Below are 19,619 nucleotides of genomic sequence, written 5' to 3'. Positions count from 1 at the left end.
TTAAATCACTCACTCTGGTCCTGAATGATGAAGCAGCGTGCCGCCCAGAAACAGCAGCCTCGTAGGTCCAGATGGGTGGGCAATGACTTCTTTCGCGGGTCCCCAGATGTACGTGATGAACCCTCAAGAGAGCCCCCATCAGTGCTCCCTCAGGTTCTACGCTGGTTAAAGGCAAGCAGGTGCTTGCTCTCAGACCCAGGCATAGCACCGGCTTGTCCAGCCCTGGCAGTAATGGTAACTGTTGCCCAAAAAATCTCCTTCCATTGCGTTCCTTCTTTTTGGAACAGGCGGCCACCGCTGTGGCAGGCATGACATTTCTTCACACTTGTTTTTAATAACAGTTCTGGAATTGGTTTGTGAAAACTTTCTCAAGTGAGATTTTCTTTCTTTCTATTTTCTAAAGTGTTTTTTACTAGAAAATTCAACTTTTGGCGTCTCTTAAGAAAATGCTTTCCTAGGCAAGGTAAGAGGTTAAAGAAGCTGTCGCTAAAATTAGTTTCTCTTTTGGCTCTGTGAAAGGGATCACAGCCTTCGCAACAGTCAGAAGCAATAACTTAACCAGTGGTTTCAGAAATGAGCTCTTCACTGTGATTTAAAAGTGCTCTCCCTGAATCCTATTTTCTAATTATTGTCTGATTCTTAGGGGGCACTTTAAAGCTCGAGTGTCTGCCCGTTTCATTCCTCAGGTGAACCTTCTGGTTAACTCTGTCCAATGCGATGTGTTGCACCACTCGATTCCCCCCCCCCCCATTTGTTTGCTGATGACCTTTGCCTTACGCTTGCAGCCTGGAGAATCTCAGTGATTATGGGTTAGAATACTTTGTTTTCATCTGGATTCCTTTTCATTTGGGGAAGCCAGAGTGTTTCTTGTTAGTAATTTTTCAATATCCCTAGAGGAATTTGGTGGTGAGTATTAGAAGAAAATAGAATTAGGATGATGGTGTGACTGATCTCCCCAACGTCATTCTGAGTCACTAGCAACTGGGGTTCACCTTTGGCGATCTGAGTGGCCTGTTTGCTTAGTTAAGGTGAACTTTGACCGTGACATCTAAACTTCAGCCTGTCACCTGGCATCGTGTAGGTTCAACTGGTCCTGGCCTCCACAAGTGGGAAATGTTCTGTGCCCATACAGTGTGTGTCCATATAAATACAGGAAATACTCACCCCACAGTTAGCTCTTCTGATTTTGAAAATGCAGAGAGTAAGGGAGAGCTCGGCCCATCGTTGGTTCACAAACTGTCACTGCTTTGAGATTCTCATGCTCTTTACTAAACAACAGGACCCATCAAGATTTGCAGGACAGTCTGCAGCCAACATCTGGAATTTAGGATGTTATCATTTCTCCTTTTCCTAAGAGTCTGCTGTAAACGAGGCTCCATACACTGTCGAAATGGAAGGGGAAGGAAGAAGGACACTGCTGATCTAGAGTCTAACGTTGCCCCTGATTTCTGGGTAATTGGCAGCAAATCTCTATTTTTTAGTAAAGGTGATGAGATCCTACCACGTTGATAGCTTCTGGAGCTGGGAGGCTCACTGCGGTGTTCATGGGGGTGGCAGAAGAAGAGTGATTATGCAAATGTGTGTGTCGCCATGACTGGGCAGGTGAAACAGGCACTGGGCTCCTTGGGATGAAGATAGGTGCTGAGGAAATGGAGTTAATGCCCTTCCCCTTCCCCAAACCAGGAAAGACAGACTAGAGGCCAGGGACAGAACTCGTTTCTAATGTCTGTGTTGTAATACTCCAACATTATTGGACCATGATATGAGATACGTCTTGTAGTCAGGATAGTCTGTAGCTGGGGGGACTTAGTTCTATTTTCGATGCCCTGAGGATCTCCAAAATTGTTTAGCTAAGTTTAAGTTGCCCTTTTAATGATCTCTTTACCATCAGTACTCCATTACTGCCTCTGAATGATGGTTTTGTGCATTTTTCACTTAAGGATAATGAACTTCTCTCTTAATCTAGTCCCATCACTCAACTTTGTTCCAAGGGCATGCTTTACAGACAATTTCCATTTTAATCAGAAGTGAATAGGACTGTTGCTTTTAAAGTGGACCATCTGTGGGTTTACCAGGAATTTTATCAACTTTGATCTTTATTGAATTTAACTTTCTGCCAAAGCTTCCAGTGAAGTTCTTTCAAGCCTGCAGAAAGCGGAGCTCAGAGCTCAGGGCTCAAGGTACAGGCAATCCCCTTGCCTTCGGTATGCCAGTGCAGGAGCTGCCCCGGAGGGAGGCCATCTGTTTTTGTGAGTCCCCCGTGTGGGAGGGGTGGGGGCAGTTAGTTGGGAAGGTAGTGGCAGAGAGTAGCTGGGAAGGCAAGAGAAGGGAATGTGTCGACCCAGACTGGGATACTGGGGTCAGTCTAGTGACAGTGGGTCTGGGAACCTCCTTTTGGAAGAGCCTGGAGCACATGCTCAACATTGCTCTAGTCTGAGACTCCTTTGTGCCGGGGAGGTCATTCTAAATGCGTGCTTCCTTCCTCAGTGTTGGAGTCTCAGAAGCCCTGATGCCAGCCTGGGCTAAACGTGATGGGCAACGCAGAGACATGATCTTGTGGATCCAGACACTACCCACTCTGCTCTGTGGAGGACCAGGAGGCACATGGAGAGTGTCTGTATGGTATCAGCCCTGGGGACAATGGCAGGCAGTTCATCGGCAGTCAGCCGGCGGGCGGTCTTCTGGTACCCAACCTGTGCAGCCACAGCATCGGCTTTTATAGCTTCCAGAGGACTCCTCTGGCCTTTGAGGTGGAGCCGTTTAGGAGGCCTGCGGATCCCTCTGTGTTTCATGAAAGCCCCTTGCTCTCTGTCTGCGACGTTCCCTCTTCCTGCCCCTGACAGGTGTCCTCCGCACTTGGACAGGAAATCTTCGTGATTCCCTGAGCTTCCCCGAGCTCCTAGTCTGTTCCTTTCCTTCTTTCTTTAAAAAAAAAAAAAAAAAAAAAAAAAAAACAGCCTATTGAGGCACAGATTTCAAATTTAAAGTGTACAAGTTCATAAATTTTTACATGTGTATTTACCTGAGATGATGTCCCTTTAACCAAGATAATGAACATACACTTCGCTCTAAAAGTTGTGTAGTACTCCTTGGAAGTCCCTTTTTTTGTCCCCATTTCTAGACAATCACTGTGACCATAGATTACTTTGCATCTTTGGATTTTAAGTATGTGGACTCATCTTTTTTTGGGGGGGGGTCTAGTTTAGTTCTTTTGATCATTTTTTTCAGATTCTTCCATGTTGTTGCATGTGTTAATAATTCAGTTCTCTTTATTGCTGAGTAATCCATTGTATGGGCATTTCACAATTTGTTAATCTATTGGGCAATCATCCCTTTTGTTTTATAAAATCATAAAGTGTTAGAGCTGTGAGGGGCTTTGCAGATCATTTAATCTAAGAAAGTCATCGTATGGATTAGATAATTGAAGCCAGAACACTACTTAAGGATTTCCTTGGAGATCAATTTGAAATTCAGATTCACGGGGCTCCTGGGTGGCTCAGTAGTTAGGTGTCTGCCTTTGGCCCAGGTCATGATCCCACGATCCTGGGATTGAGCCTCGAGTGGGGTTCCCTGTTTTGTGAGAAGTCTGCTTCTCCCTCTCCCACTCCCCTGCCTGTGTTTCCTCTCTTGCTGTCTCAGTCTCTGTGTCAAATAAATAAAATCTCAGAAAAAAAAAACAAAACAAAACCAGAAATTCAGATTCGTGCTTCTTCTTGCCATTCAATCCCAGTGATGGGTTGGACCCAAGATTCTATACTTTTTTAACAGTATCCTCTGGTGATTCTAATCCAAATGTGTGGTCTACTATACTTGAGACACTGAACCAAGTGACTTCCATAATTTGTTCAAGGTTGTAGAAGGTTAGGAGCAAAGGCTGGCTTTAAATTCACAGGTTTTTCGCCCGGCTAGCTCAGTCGGTAGAGCATGAGACTCTTAAATTCACAGGTTTTTGGTTTTTACGTTCCAGGCCCGTCCACCATACCATGCCAACACAGGTAACACCTGACACTGCCCGCGTGCATCAGTTTTGCTCCTAATGAAAGAGAATGCCACAGCCCCGGGACTCTGAGCTATTCTCACCCATTTCCAGAAGAGGCAGAGGGCACGGATAGGAAATCCTTTCTATTCCTCTTCCCGCGCGCCCTCCCCCTCTTTCTTTCTTTCTTTCTCATTCCCTGTCTCTCTCCCTCCCTACTCCCTGTCTTCCTGGTTTTTTTTTTTTTTTTTTTTTGGTCATCAAAATTGCAAATATAAAAAGCAACAAAGTGGGACAACCGAGATGTGGAAAATTATTTGCCTTCAATAAAAAGGCAAGGCCCCTAGAGAAATTTCTGGACTTCATTACATTTGAATACGACCTTGCCTGTGGTGTTTCTACTTCTTAGCTTTTGGCATCTCCTTTTGTGACTCAGCACTTTTTCTAAGTGACAGTCCCTAAGCGGTAGCCATCCACGGAGTAACTAGAACCTGCAGAGTCAAAGATGCTGAAAATTTAACCAGAGCTGAGGAAACGCTGACCTTAGAAACAGCAACCACAACAAAAATGTCATGGAAGCAATCTTATTCCCTACCTCTTTCTCCTGGTCAGGGTAGGGTTAGCCGTAAAGTCCCCCTTGGTGGGTTTTTCACTTGGGCTATTCTAATGTCAGTGACCTTTGAGCAGCCTTCCTCCAGACTCTGAGAATTTAAACTCAGAGAAGCCTGAGCCCTGGCTTGATCCCCACCAGCTGGAAATGTTGCTTCTACGGCACAAAGCGGGGGAAGCAGAGAAATCAAGGTTGTGAAAGGCAAAAGCAATAATGCATCCATTGAAAGAAAAGGGGAGCATGGGTCGTACGCAACCTGTCCGAAAAAGTTAATTCATTTTTGATAGCTCTGGCATTTTGCTAACAATACTTTCATGATGAATTGGGTACTTCCAATGTGCTTGCTGCTTGAAGCCTGAGAGGGAGAGCGGGCTTGACCCTGCGTCCGTGAGATGAAGCCGGAGAGGGCTTGGAGCACTTGGAAGCTTCCGCGGGCAGAGCTGTGAGAAGGCACGCAGTGGCCCTTGGCCCCCCAGATGCCCTTCCTCCTCTTCTAGAATCTTTTCTTGCTCGTCTTTACCCGGTACCGGCGTTCCGCTGCTTTCCTTACCCATCCTCGGTATGAGTTACGCCCGGCTTCTGCACCGGTGCCCTGTCCATGTACCTTTTAACACTATTTGCACGTAAAGGGCTCTGCCTTTGAGCCACGGGGCTTGGTAATGGGACAGAGGTTGGTAATTAGACAGAAGTTCTAACATGTGCTCATCTATCGTCCCTTGTGAGCCTCTAGGCAGATCCTTCAACCTTTACAAGCCTGTTTCCTTATCCGTAAGATGGTGATGATGATCACAGTCTGCCCATTCGTGAGTGGCTGTAGGGATTGGAGAGTCTCGAATGCCTGGTCCTGAAATAGTAATTTAAGGAATATCAGACGTTTGAGTGGCGGCTGTGCGAAGCACGAGAACTTTTGGGCTTTTCTTTTCCTCTTGACAGTTGGGCCTTTCGAGAACGACTAAAACTGGATCACCAGGACGGAGGGTGACGGTTGCCTACTTGGAGCAACTCGACGTGCTACTCCGTGGTTTATCCACTGCCTTTGTCTCCCTGTTCGCTGACTTCACAGAGCTGGAGTCTTGGGCGCACTGGTGAGAGCCAGAGCCGTCGGGGTGAGTGCTGAGCGGCGAAGGGATTCCAGCACACTCATGAGCTTGGCTCTGCCAGGGCTGCTGCGTTTGAAACGCAATTATAATACACACACATACAGGAGACAAATGATTTCCACGAGTCTGACAAAGGAACAAATCTCGTTACGTTATGGTCACACCTTTGGGATGGTACAATTTTATTGTGCCAAAACGTCTGTGTTTACGCACCTACGCATGCTCCTCGGCGGCTTATTTCTATCTCCACCCCAAGAGAAATACCAGAAAAACTGTCTCTTTAAAATCCAGTTGGTTATTTCTTGCATGTGTTATGACAGAAGCACTCCCTGTGATTTCTGTTCTTGGGTGACGCGAAACTGTGATCGGCATTAACAGAAGAGGCTTCTCGTGGAAAGTTCCTCCAGATTTTCTCACCGCCTCCTTCCAAATTTGATATGCTGTGATGTTTTTAGTCTTATTTATTACAGTGTCTCGCTGGAGATGTTGAGAAGGAAGAGATGGAAGCCTGGAATCTAAAAATGAGTAGACAGCGGTCAACAGGAGAGATCCTGCAGAAGTGTCCTAAAGCGTGGAGAAGGCTTCAAGAATTTGTTCTTGGGGGGCGCCTGGGTGGCTCAGTGGGTTAAGCCGCTGCCTTCGGCTCAGGTCATGATCTCAGGGTCCTGGGATCGAGTCCCGCATCGGGCTCTCTGCTCAGTAGGGAGCCTGCTTCCTTCTCTCTCTCTGCCTGCCTCTCAGTGTACTTGTAATTTCTCTCTGTCAAATAAATAAATAAAGTCTTTAAAAAAAAAAAAAAGAATTTGTTCCTGGCACCATTGCCTATAATCATTAATTATTAACCTATTGAAATGGTACTTGTTAAACACCTACAATATTCATAAAGACTATGGAAATCGCATTAAACCAGTGGGAAAACATACTACAATGTTCAACCTAGAACATATTTCCCACTTGGAGTAGGCAGGTAGCTTGCCTGAAGCCAAATGGTTCTTGAAAATCAGTAAAATAATTAGCCCCAGGAGACTGGGTTTTCTAGACTTAGTAGAGCGGTACAGTTGCTAGAACATCGGCCCATGGGCATCACCTTAGTGGAGAGATCTTTTTTTTTTATTTTTTTCTTCTTCAGGCTTTAGAGCTCCAAAGAATTCAGAAAACAGCTCTCCAGGTGCTGAACAACCATTTATCAATATTACGGTTGGACTCATTGCTCTCCCTGCCCTGAAGCTTTTACTGAAGTCTCCTTCCAATCAGTCAGCTCACGCCTTAATCCGGTTAATACTGCAGAGCACCGCAGTCCCTTTCCTGTGGTAGCTTTTCCTTGGTCCAAGGTGAAAGGAGAAAGGTTTAGATTCACGCGAGGTCTGTGTTTTCCAGCACACCGAAGCAATATCAGACATATGTGGAAAAAAGGAAGCAAACTGTTTCCTTCTTCAGTGGACAGATGAGAACTCTGTGGAGTTTCTCAGACTCAGGTAGAGTCAGATGAGGTGTGTTTCTGCGGCGCAGCTTAACCGACTGCCACGTATGTTAAGGAATTAGTTGATTATGACAATCATGTATCTTGGCATTTCGCCCATTTCCAGAAGTTCTCAGTTTGGGTAGGTAATGGGTACACAGCATAGGATTTGTAAGATGAGGCCCCATGAAAATTCAAGACTACAAGTTTGTCTTTACCACTACCTGTAGACTCCTCTTCCTGTCAATCGAAATTTTTTGAAATTACCGACAGCTTAAATGTTATCAGTGACATGCGATAGAGGTAAAAGAATAGACTCAAGGATATTTAAAAAAATAGTCTGAAGAGGATTTGGTGACTATGTTGGTTTCATGGGCTGCTTCCGTGAGCTTGATGGCTTAGAACTACAGAAATGTAGTTTTTCACAGAGATGGAGACCAGAAGTCTGAAATCAAGCTCTTGGCAAGACTGAATTCCCTCCAAAGGCTTTAGGCAAGAATCCTTCCCAGCCGCTCAGCTTCTGGTGACTCTAGGCATTCTTCGACTTGTGGCTGTGTTCCTCCATGGCCGCCTTCTTCCCAGTCTTCCTTGTCACATCTCTCTCTCCCTCTCTCTGATAAGGTCAGTTGAATTTAGTTGAATTTCGGGACTACACAGATAATCGGGGATGAACTCATCTCAAGTTCCTTTACCTCATTATATTCTCTTTTCTCAAATAAGGCCACGTTCACATGCTTGGGGATTAGGACATGAACATAACTTCTTGGAGGTCACCATTCAACACACCACAGTGACCACCTGAATATGCTCGTTTGTTTGATTGAGAAAATGCCAGTGAGGACGAATTCCAAGTACCTGGTCTGGACAGATGGGAAGATTGTGGTGGCAAAAACATCAGAAGAGATGCTGTTTTTTCCTTTAGTTTCGGACACTGAGTTTAAAGTAGGGGATGGAGAAAGCCGACACTTGACCTCAGCATTTTGCCTCATATTGATGTAGTCTTGAGATTTCACTGTTACTCAATGAGCTGGCGGGAAAGTAGATAAAAGACTACAGCCTTCCAGAATTGGGCATTAGATTATTACATCATCTTTGCAAAACTTTACTTTAAAATTACTTCAAGATAAGTAGTATGACATATAAATGAAATTAATTTTTCATTTATAGCCTAGCAGTAGTTAGTTAGCATTTGAAGTAACCCATTCTCTAGTCATGACGACCAAGCTCTTCAATTATTGCCTTTCTGTATATCAGGATGATTTGCCAATTAGCATAAGAAACACGAGAAATAATTTTTTACTGCTGAAATGGGTAATGTGTAACATACACTTGACCCTCAAGTCCAACCACTCTTGCACGAACCTTTACGGGAATCAGGCAAGCCCAGCTATCCAAAATTTCTTTGGAGAAGCCCTCAAGTGTCGAGCTCACTTATGCTGGGTCCCCCACTTCACAGAGCACTATTGCCTAATCAGTATTATGTGAGAGGTGAATGTTGCTGTTCTCACCATTAGAACAGCATGGCATTGGCCTTGGAGTAAACCTTTCCTGCACAGTACCTGTGGGTGTATCTGAAAACAAAGAGTAGAACTTGCCCAAACTTATCAGTTGAGGTTGACTATTTTTGCACCTATTTGCTATGAAGCTTTTAGAATTTGGTAGAATTTCGCTTAAGACTAATTTTCATCCTAGCCTATCACTTGTTAGGGAGGAAGTGGGGAAGTTGAAGTAGACTCATTCAGTTTTAACTGCCAGAAGCTATAAACTAAAGCGTCTATTTACCAGAAGTCTCAAGCTTTTTTTTTTTTTTTTAAATGTATTTATTTGACAGAGAGAGACACAGCGAGAGAGGGAACACGAGCAGGGGGAGTGGGAGAGGGAGAAGCAGGCGTCCCACTGAGCAGGGAGCCTGATGTGGGGCTTGATCCCAGTACCCTGGGATCATGACCTGAGCCAAAGACAGACGCTTAACCCACTGAGCCACCCAGCAACCCCTCAAGCTTTTTTTTTTTGTCTCATGAATGAACACATTAGCTTGGATAACTTTGCATCAGAATCCTTGGCTTCTGAGCACAAAGCCTTGCAAGGACGATTGACAATACACTCTCCAGGGATCCAAACACAGAAAGAGAACCTAGAGATGGGGTAAAAAGATGGGCTAGGTGATGTTTTTCAGTCATAATCTGATGACAATGGTCTGTCTGAAAATAGGTGTTGTATAGTCATTGCCTAAAATATGGAATTCAATGATTTATCTAATTAGAGAGTTTGGGTTCTCTGAGAGAAGTTCACAGAGTTAATAGTGGAGTGCTATGCATACAGCAGGCTCACTGATGGGTGTGTATATATTTGTGTGTGTATATGTATGTAATATATAATATACACATACATAATACATACTACATACATATGCAATATATATGTGTATATTCTACTTTTATGAATGTGTGTGTATACACACACACACACACACACACACACACGCATTAATCTACTTGCATTTACAAACAGAGTGGTGCACCCATTACAGGGATTCTTTCGCTTTAGCAAGATCTGCCATATGCGTACATACTACACACACATTCTCCCCCCAACACGCACACACGAGAGGAGATAGCCTTGCTGGGGTTGATAAGTAATGCTTCAAAATTGGAGGACAAATGAATAGTTGGTATTAGACATTTGCTTCTATAAATGGATAGTGTTCTTGATGATTCAAGTAATAATTGTTACTAGAAAAATAGTAGCTTTCAAAATTTCAATAAGTCCATGTGATTTAAAGGAGTTAACAGTTTAGAAATTACAAAAAGTCATAGTTCTAGTCATTTCACAACGTTGTTGTTTCTGTATATCATAAAGTCGCCACTGGGTTTGTTCACCCGAAGGTGTCTGTAAGTGCGACCACCAGAAGGAATTTATTGAAGAGAAAGCATAGAAGTATTATAAGTGTATATTAAGCATAAAAATCTCTAAAACATTTTATGTTTCTAAGAGCAAATTTTGCATACGCCAAAGACAATGGCTTTGCTAAATGAGAGAAATGAGTCAGTTTTAGGGAGGAATGTAAATGAAGAAGGAAAAAAAGGAAAAAAGGAAATAAGCTACTTCCTTATCACTTTGAGCTATATTTTATTTTCTCCCTGTTTTTGGTGAAGGAATTAAAAACTGGGAAGGAATAGGAACGTGCTGAGGCTTCTTCCTGGAATTATCTTTCTAAAGAAATGTGTGTAATCATTTGGAACGGAGATGCCTCTAACGTAGAGCCAGCGAGCGTCCCCGAGCACCCCAAGTCTTACGTCTGAAACTGAGCAATGCACGAGGCTGTTGGCCAGGAATCGGACTCCGACGAGATGAGGAGGGGAAGGCAGATCAGGAAAAGGGAACGGGGGAAAGGCAGGATGCTGATTCTTTTCTTATAATCATGGACTCATAGGACCTCGGCAGCAGAACTCCCTCAGAGGTCCCCTAACTGTGTCCCCTCAACCATATGGCAGACAGCGGCCACCCGGGCCCCTCCAGCTAAGGCAGGAGTTTGAGCTCACACTGCTGTCGCTGTTACACGGCTTTCTCTCGTGTTGGGTCCAACTACCTCCTTCTCGATTTGAGGGCTTCTGGGTCTGTCCTCTGGAACACAGGAAACAGCTCTCTTCCCCCTTTGGCCTGACAACGCTTCAAAGACTCAAAGACAGCTGCCATCCCCCTGCCTTGTCTTAAAATAAATGGATAATCAAGGACAGTTCTGCATGTCAGAGGTTTGGGATGGCACGGACGTTCTGGGAAGCTGTTGTAGGGGAAGCAATCTGACCACCTGGAGAAGAGACGCGGCGATGGCTTCATTTGCCCTCGGCTCCAGTTTGTTGGGTCACAAGACTGAAGAGAAAGAATTCTCTTGCTATTTTGAATGTCTTCTTCTTCTTCTTCTTCTTTTTTTTTTTTTTTTTTAAGATTTTATTATTTATTTGCCAGAGAGAGAGAGAGCACACAAGCAGGGGGAGCAGCAGCTCCTCGCCAAGCAGGGAACCCGATGCTGGACTCAATCCCAGGAAGCTGGGATCATGACCTGAGCCTAAGGCAGAGGTTTAACAACTAAGCCACCCAGGTGCCCTTGAATGTTTTATTCTTAAGTGAAAGCTGAGTAAAGTCTGGGAGTCGTGAATTGAGATATGATTTTTAAATTGCTATTTTCAGGGATGCCTGGGTGGCTCAGTCATTAAGTGTCTGCCTTAGGCTCATCATGATCCTGGGGTCCTGGAATCAAGCCCTGCATTGGACTCCCTGCACTGCGGGAAGCCTGCTTCTCCCTCTCCCTTTATCCAACTCCTTCTGTTTGTGTTCCTTCTCTTGCTGTTTCTCTCTATCAAGTAAATAAATAAAATCTTTAAAAAAAATAAAACAAAATAAAATTTTAAAAAATTAAGTCTTCTAAAAAATTACTATTTTCATTCATTATTAGCCCAATGTTATTGTCTTTGGTTTTATGATGCAGAAAGAATGAATTCAGTGCAAAAAAAAAAAAAAGATTAACATGATGTTTTGACAACAGTTAGACCAAACGACAAATGATTATTTTATATGTGCTTTATTTTTTTTTTTTTTAAATCCCAGAGCCACCCTCTAATGGGGACTTGGAATTTGAATGTAAACTGGAGGATAGAGAGTTGCTTTGACGGCTTTTGTGCCTGTTTGCCTGCATTACTCCATCGGAGACAGACGTCCTTGCGTCGTCCTACCTGCCGGCAAGGGTGTGGGAGAAGAGATGGCCCTCTCCCAGCTGGAGTTACTGAAGATGGATTACACTGATTTTTGCTCGAAAACATTAACTCTCACCTCCCCCACCCTCTTGTAAGGCATTTACTTCCCCATGCTTTGACCTTGGGAAGGTCACATCGCCCGCGTTGATGAAGGATGCTGGAAGGCAGGCCAGCAGGGACAAACCCCTCCCCGCCCCAGAGGAAACCACCCTTAGAAGGATTTTATGCCTCCGTGGAAGGAGCCCTCCATCCTTTCCCACGTGACAGACAGGCGACAAAAACCCACTGGGTAACACCTGATCAGATGACAACTACAGGGAAGGATCATCAGACGGAAGCCGCTGGCTAGCAAGCCCCTGAAAACCCCCAGCCCTAGAAACTGCACCAGCAACCTTCTCAGGTTCCCTCCCTCCCTGGAAGCTTTGCTTTGTCACTTTGCTATCACTTGATAAATCTTGCTTTGCTTCCCACCACTCTGTCTAGGCTACCTCTTCATTCTTTGAAGTGGTGTGACACCAAGAACGGTGGGCACCAATAGAGAAAAAAAATCCTGGAACAATGTGATGTTAATGTTCATGACAGAAGCACGGGCTTAAAATATGCTTGGGCAGGAGGCTTGCCCTCAGTCATCTTGGCCAAGACCATGAGAAGAATGTGTTCTGGGACAAGGAATCTGAGAAAGAGGGACCAGACGTGGACCCAACCAGCCACATAAGAGTTGCTGGACCAACGGCGGAGCCATGGCAATGGACCCACGGGAAGACACGAGTGTTTCCTGTTGGTTCCACTGAGATACTGTGGTGACGATGTGGCCATTGCTGACTGGCATATGTGACTACCAGGATTTACTCCCCAAACCTAATGATCATGAATGTCCAGATCAGGTAGTAGGCACTTTGCAAATATTGCTTCATTTGATTTTCATAACAAATCTGGGATTTAGACCTTATTTTGCCCAATGTATAGATAAAACGGTTATAGCTGTGAGAGAGAAAATAACTTGGCCCGAATCACAGAGGCGGAGCAGAACAGGAGCTGGAGTCTGGCCTCCCCTCCATGGCTCTCACTGACCTGCTGGGATTGAATTAAACCTTAATGAAAGCCGTCTCCATGCAGCTCAGATGAAAACTGGGCCCTGGAACCAGGGAGGGCCATCCACGCGCACGTTCACGCAGTCAGTGTATGTTTAGAGCACAGCTGCGAGGGACCAGTGCATCATGGGGATTTAGTGAGAAGCTGATCCACACCACCCCTGCCCTCGAAGGCCCGCACACTCATCCTCACACAGATTTGTTTGTTAAACACATGCCTCAAGTCTCGTTTCTGGTGGAAGGAGCATGGCCTCATTGCCCAGTGTGTGTACAAACAAGCTCTAGACAAAGGAGGCTCCCTGTATGTGACCGTGCGACTCCTAACTTGGTGACCACTAACTAGATGGAGTGCGGGTAACAACTAATCCCATGCATGCGTCCAGCAACTAACGATAAACCTGGGTTGTTGCTCCACAGAATGTCTCCATTCTATGGGTCAGACAGTTTGAGAAAAATAAAGCTACTTCCACTGTTCTAGAGGGAGGGGGAAAAAAAGCAAAGGGATATTATAATTCTTGTTAATAAACATTATTAAACCCAAATGATTTCTGAATTTTAGAATAAAAATAATTAATCTACCGAAATAATGGTAAACCAGGAATGATTTAAAATTATAATTAAAGGATGGGAATGACATCTGCTATCAGAGGCATCTCAGCAGACTATTTGAACAGTACACTGTGCGGGGTAAATTATTTCCACTGTAATAATGGTATTTACTTAATACAATGGCGTACTAGAAATCTAATTGCGACCTGCCAAGGATTTAAAAAAAAAACCACAGTTATAATGTAAAAATACAGGAAGAATAGATACGATCTGTATTTTTAAAAGAACATGGTAATGCTACTATATGGTTCAATTTTCAGATATCAGGATTTAATATAATAGGAAAGACAGAGAAAATGAAAATTGGGGAGACTTTCGAATAGTGCTTTAAGAAGGGGATTTGCGACCGAATGGAAACAGGCTGATTTTGATTACACTTTAATATGAGATAAAGTAAAGATGGGGTAAATCCAAAGTAAAACATAATTATAAGTTTCTGCATAATCCCTAGCAAAAATATTGAAGATTAGATTCCAGAATTGTGTTAGTACCTCTGTAAGACTTTCACCAATCACAGCTACCCACTCTACGTACATTAACCATTGTCAGAAAACAGATAAAATATATTCATACATGGGAATAATCATAAAGGTGTTAATAAGATATCTGGATTTTATAGTTTTGCCTTCCTCTTTCTGAAATAGAAAAAAAATGACAAATACAACTTAAAATAGAAAATAATCCATATAAACACCAGAGTGGGAGTGAGGAGACGGAATGCTATGAATTCAGTTCTAAGAAAAAAAAAGTTAAGTACAAACTATTCTTCTATTAAGAAAGCATGAATGCACCATGTTTTACACCACCTCCTGATTTCTTTTTACAAGATCTTGTGCATATGTTGACAAGTTCCCATGGGAGCACATTCTGCTGGGAATAGAGATAGTGAGTCATGTAGATTAATTAACCAAAAATGCAAACTAATAGTCTTAGCTCCACACTGGCTGAGAGAGATGGGCATTAATCATGCTAACATAAAAATAGCCCTCAATGTGAACAGAAAAGTCAACAGCCCTTAACTCAATGATTATCGATAGATGCGGTACTATGTGTAGGACACACAGGTGAGAATAAGAGCTTCATTTCGGGTGGATCTCTAAGATTTGGGAACATCTGATTATGGAGAATCTGAAATTCGCCAGGTGTTGACAGAAACTGTTCATGAAATGAGGCCACTCTAAGAACCCAACAGTGACAATACACCTAGTGATTTAGGCACCTTTTTTTGTCTACCTCCGACAGCTGGTGGACATACACAAAATAAGCTGCTGCTGAAAACCTTGATGAGTGATAGACACCATCTGGCAAAACTCAGTTAAATGTGCTTTTATGGGTATATTTTGCAGGAATGGAGAGAGAGAGAGGGAAGATACTCTTTTTGGAAATGGATGTGGACATTTTGCAACAAATTTAAAAAACAAAAGGCACTTACAGAAGGCACTGTAAGTAGGGAAGTGGAAGTTAAAAATTGCATTCCTGGGACACTTGGTGGCTCAGTTGTTAAGCATCTGCCTTCGGCTTAGGTCATGATCGCAGGGTCCTGGGTTCAAGCCCCGTATTGGGCTCTTTGCTTGTCCCTCTGCCCGCAGCTTCCCCTGCTTGTGTGCTCTCTCATTCTCTGACATATAAGTAAAAAATCTTTTTTAAAAATTGCATTCCTACAGTAGGTGATCTCTGAAGAAATTATTTAACCCTCTTCACCTTATGCATTTCAAGGTATTTTTCTGGAATACATAATTAAATAATGATAATATTAATTTCTTATATTAAAAAGAATAAGGATATGTTACCTTATTAATATGCTACTTTCCTGAATTCATTAAATATAGTGACATTTAAGGTCTTTAGAATATTAGAAACCTAGATATGGCTATGAATTTATTACATTATAGAAAAATGTGTATTTTATTTCTGATTATAAAGGGTAATTTGGATATGAATAATCATAAAAAGAAAAAAATGACAAATCTACAATCTTATCATACAGATCATGGGTGTTACGATTTTTGCGCATTTACTTCCAGTAATTATACTGGTCTTTTAAAAAAATATATACATATCATATCATATGTACAAATGTTCTATTTTTTTAAGATCATATCGAAAGATTTTCCTATATAACTAAATTTTTTAATAAAAACATTTTTAGTTGCTGTGTAATATTCCATTACATAAATGGCCTGTACCTTTAATGTTCTATTTATTTGTGTATTTGTTTCTGGACGTTAAGTGACTTCAGAATAAACATTTTGTGTTTTGGAAGATTTTCTTACCTAAGATCATTTAACTGAAATTCTTGAGTCCAAGGCTAAATGTTTTATGTGATGCGAGGGCAGATATGGGGTAGCTGTTTGCCATACTTGTTTGATTTTCCTCCTGGGCACAAAGATAGAATATATTTCACAGTCTCCCTTGCAGTTAGGTGTGAACTCAAGAAACAATTCTTTCCACAGGAATGTAGGCAGAACTGACGGAATGATGTACATTCCCCGTGTGGCCCATAATCACCTCTCACACGATGCTCAGACCTCTCTTCCCTCACCTGCTGACTGTGTGTCAATGCAAGGTGAGCTTGAAAGGCCGTTGAGAGAGCAGAACATCTGTCAGGCTCTTTCTGAAGGATTGTGGAACAGAATACCCTTGATTTCCACCGTCTCTAATGGATATTATATGTGAGAAATAAAATTCTATTATGTTAAGTGACTAATATTTGGGGGTGTGTTCATTTTAGTGTTTGCATAATCTTAACTAATGGGAATGTTGGCATTGGAGGTACAAGGAACAACTAACTCTTTAATAAATTGAAGGTACAAGGTACAGCTTTCTACAAAAACCCTAAAGTATGTAGAATTGGCATTGGGTGGTGAGGACCCTGTGTTAGAGGACGGGATGATGCAGAACCACGGAACGCAGTAATAAAATGTGTGTTAAACCTGTCACTGGCAGTAGCTCAAGGGTAGATCACGCACGCTCTGCATCTACAGTTTTAGGGGAAGAGTCTGAAAAACAGAATTTTGTAGTGTGTTGGTTGTTTCTACTAAGAGGATGTTAGAAGAAAAAAAATCAATCTGTTAGTAGCTACATGATTTTCAAGTAGAAATAAAAAGAAATTTGGAGAGAAGAAGTGTGGAACATCAACAAGTTGGAAAGCTAACCATTTCTAGACCCCAAACAATAGGAACTATGATTGAAAATGCCTTTAAGTGATGGCCCAGCAACCAAGACCAGAATAAGGCCATAGTCTTCTTTCCTCGGGCTCCCATATAATCTCAAGGTTGCTGGCATTAAGTCGTGTAAGTATGTGAGAGAGGCATGAAGGCGAGATAGCAAGGAAAGGAATCAGGATTAATAATTATATTTAGGAAAGAACTTTGGGTGGGGTTGCTGGCGTGTGGAATTGAGTGGAAGCGAATGAATTAGAAATGTACTAAGTAAAAACATATTGCCAAAGAAATCATAAGTCTGGGCTAAAAATGTCTTTGCATGCTTAAGCCTTAAAATCAGCCTTGGCCTCCCAAGCCTGCATGAGCAACAAATAAGCTGAACAAAACTGGTCCCCTGGAGAAAGTCTCCCTTCCCACTGCAAATGTGAACAATGTGGAGGTGGACCAGGAAAAACCTCCCAGAGGGCAAAACCAGCCGCCACGGAGGACAATGGACACAGGCTTCTTACAGAAAGCAGAATCAAGGTCAAGAGGAAGCACTTCTCCACCCTCAAGTGAGTTCTGACCCAGCACAACTGCTGTAGACTAGTGACTTCTGGGTCCGGAATCTTCCCTTTTCTGAATGGAAGTTGTTTTTTTGTTTTTGTTGTTGTTTGTTTTTGGTTTTGTTTTTTGGTGTGTGGGTAATTATCAAAAATGCTGTTTGGCAACAAAAAGGAATGGAGTATGGATACATGCGACAAGAGGAATGAACTTCAAAATGTTATGTTAAGTGAAAGAAGCCAGACACAAAAGCCATATATGGTATGATTCCATATCTATGACAAATGGGAAAAAAGACACATCTATTGAGGCAAAAAGTAGATTAGTGGTTGCCTGGTACTGGGTTGGGAAGGAGGAATGGTTACAGATGGGCATGACAGGTCTTGGGGGAGCGCTGGAAATCTAAAGCTGGGATGTGGTAGATGGTTAAACAATTCTGCTAATTTAGTAAAAAAATAATGAGTTGTGTACTTAGAACAAGTAAATTTTATGATTATTTATCTCAATAATTTTTTTTTTTAAACCTGCAGGCGAACAGAGAGGAAAACAGCACTTTTATAGCATAGAGTGAAATTCAGCTTAACCTTTTGGGAGACATGTAGCATCAGATATCAATGTTTCAAGTGTTTGTATTCTCTCACTTGGCAGGCCTAGGACTGACTCTAACAAAATAATTGAATACGTGCTAGAAGGTTGTTTCTTTTTTTTTTTTTTTTTAAAGATTTTATTTATTTATGTAACAGATTACAAGTAGGCAGAGAGGCAGGCAGGGAGAGAGGAGGAAGCAGGCTCCCCGCTGAGCAGAGAGCCTGATGCGGGTCTTGATCCCAGGACCCTGAGATCATGACCTGAGCTGAAGGCAGCGGCTTAACCCCCTGAGCCACCCAGGCGCCCTAGAAGGTTGTTTCTTGCAAAGTTGCTTACAATAATGAATAATTGAAATTAATTTAAATGTCTATCAATAGGGGATTTGTTAAGTACATTAGACTATCTCCAAACACTGAAATGGCCCACAACTGTGATTTTACCTGGAAATCTTAATGTATTTATGTGGAAAACTATCCGACAACAAAAACATGCAGTTAAAGTGTGGTATTTATGGGCCCATTTATGCTTACAAAAACATGGGGAATAAGGATGGAAAATACCAACTTTCACTTTTTCCAAAATAGGTGAATCTTTTCCAGCCACCATATCTTATCAAGACAATAGCAACAAAGCCATATACATTTTGGAAATAATCTGTCATGTTAAAGTAAAATAAAAATCAGATTAAAATTTCATGCCTTTGATAGATTTGTATGAGTGCATTAATTTAACTAAATTTAGAGATTTCCCCCTGCCAGTTGGAAAGTAGTTAAATTTATGGTCATGTATGTAACTCATTTGCTTTTAAGTAACCTATTCAACATATATTTTTATATTTTAATTTCTTTGACACTGATGAAGTAAATCTTATAATTCACCTTCATTTAATTTTTTCTGTGGACTAATTTTAATTAATACACGGTATTATAAATAAAATCTGGTGTGTGTTCTGGAGGAGACTCGACTCTATGATACAACAATGGATCCTTAGGGTCTTTTAACAAAATAAGCTAAAATAATCAGATGTGGTTTGGAGTAAGGGTCCCTCCTTCAGGTCTTACCTTTCACAGTTATCTGAAAAAACAAAAACAAAAACAAAAACAAAAGCAAAACAAAACTGAAAAGAAACTGTTTGGAGGGTAGATTCCTACCAGCAAGTAAAGGCAGAAAGAACTTATAAATTTCCTTTATATGCAGCAGTAAATATTTAAGGAATTTTTACATCACAGAGCCTGGGAGTAGTAAATGTGACTCGAATAGCTCTTTCTTTCTTTCTTTCTTTTTTTTTTTTAAGATTTTATATATTTATTTGACAGAGAGAGATCACAAGTAGGCAGAGAGGCAGGCGGAGAGAGAGAGGAGGAAGCAGGCTCTCCGCTGAGCAAAGAGCCTGATGCGGGACTCGATCCCAGGACCCTGAGATCATGACCTGAGCCGAAGGCAGCGGCTTAACCCACTGAGCCACCCAGGCACCCTCGAATAGCTCTTTCTTACAGTGTTACAAAAACATTTGCTTAAGAGATTTATGATACCTGTTGGTAGGTGCTATAATCCAAAGTAAAGTATCTTTCTGTACATACAGCAATCAAATCGAGGTTGAAAATGAGTAAATACATCAGGTCATGTATCAGAATTTCTGAACAGATTAGAGCCACTATCGGGGGCATATAACAGAAAAAAAAATATCCTCCAAAAGACAATTATTTAGAGATTCTCTGACATTAAGCA

This window comes from Mustela nivalis (genome assembly GCF_964662115.1).
Source record: "Mustela nivalis genome assembly, chromosome: 11".
NCBI classification, from domain to species: domain Eukaryota; kingdom Metazoa; phylum Chordata; class Mammalia; order Carnivora; family Mustelidae; genus Mustela; species Mustela nivalis.
The sequence above is the reverse complement of the archived record's forward strand: the minus strand, read 5'-3'. Positions refer to the sequence as shown.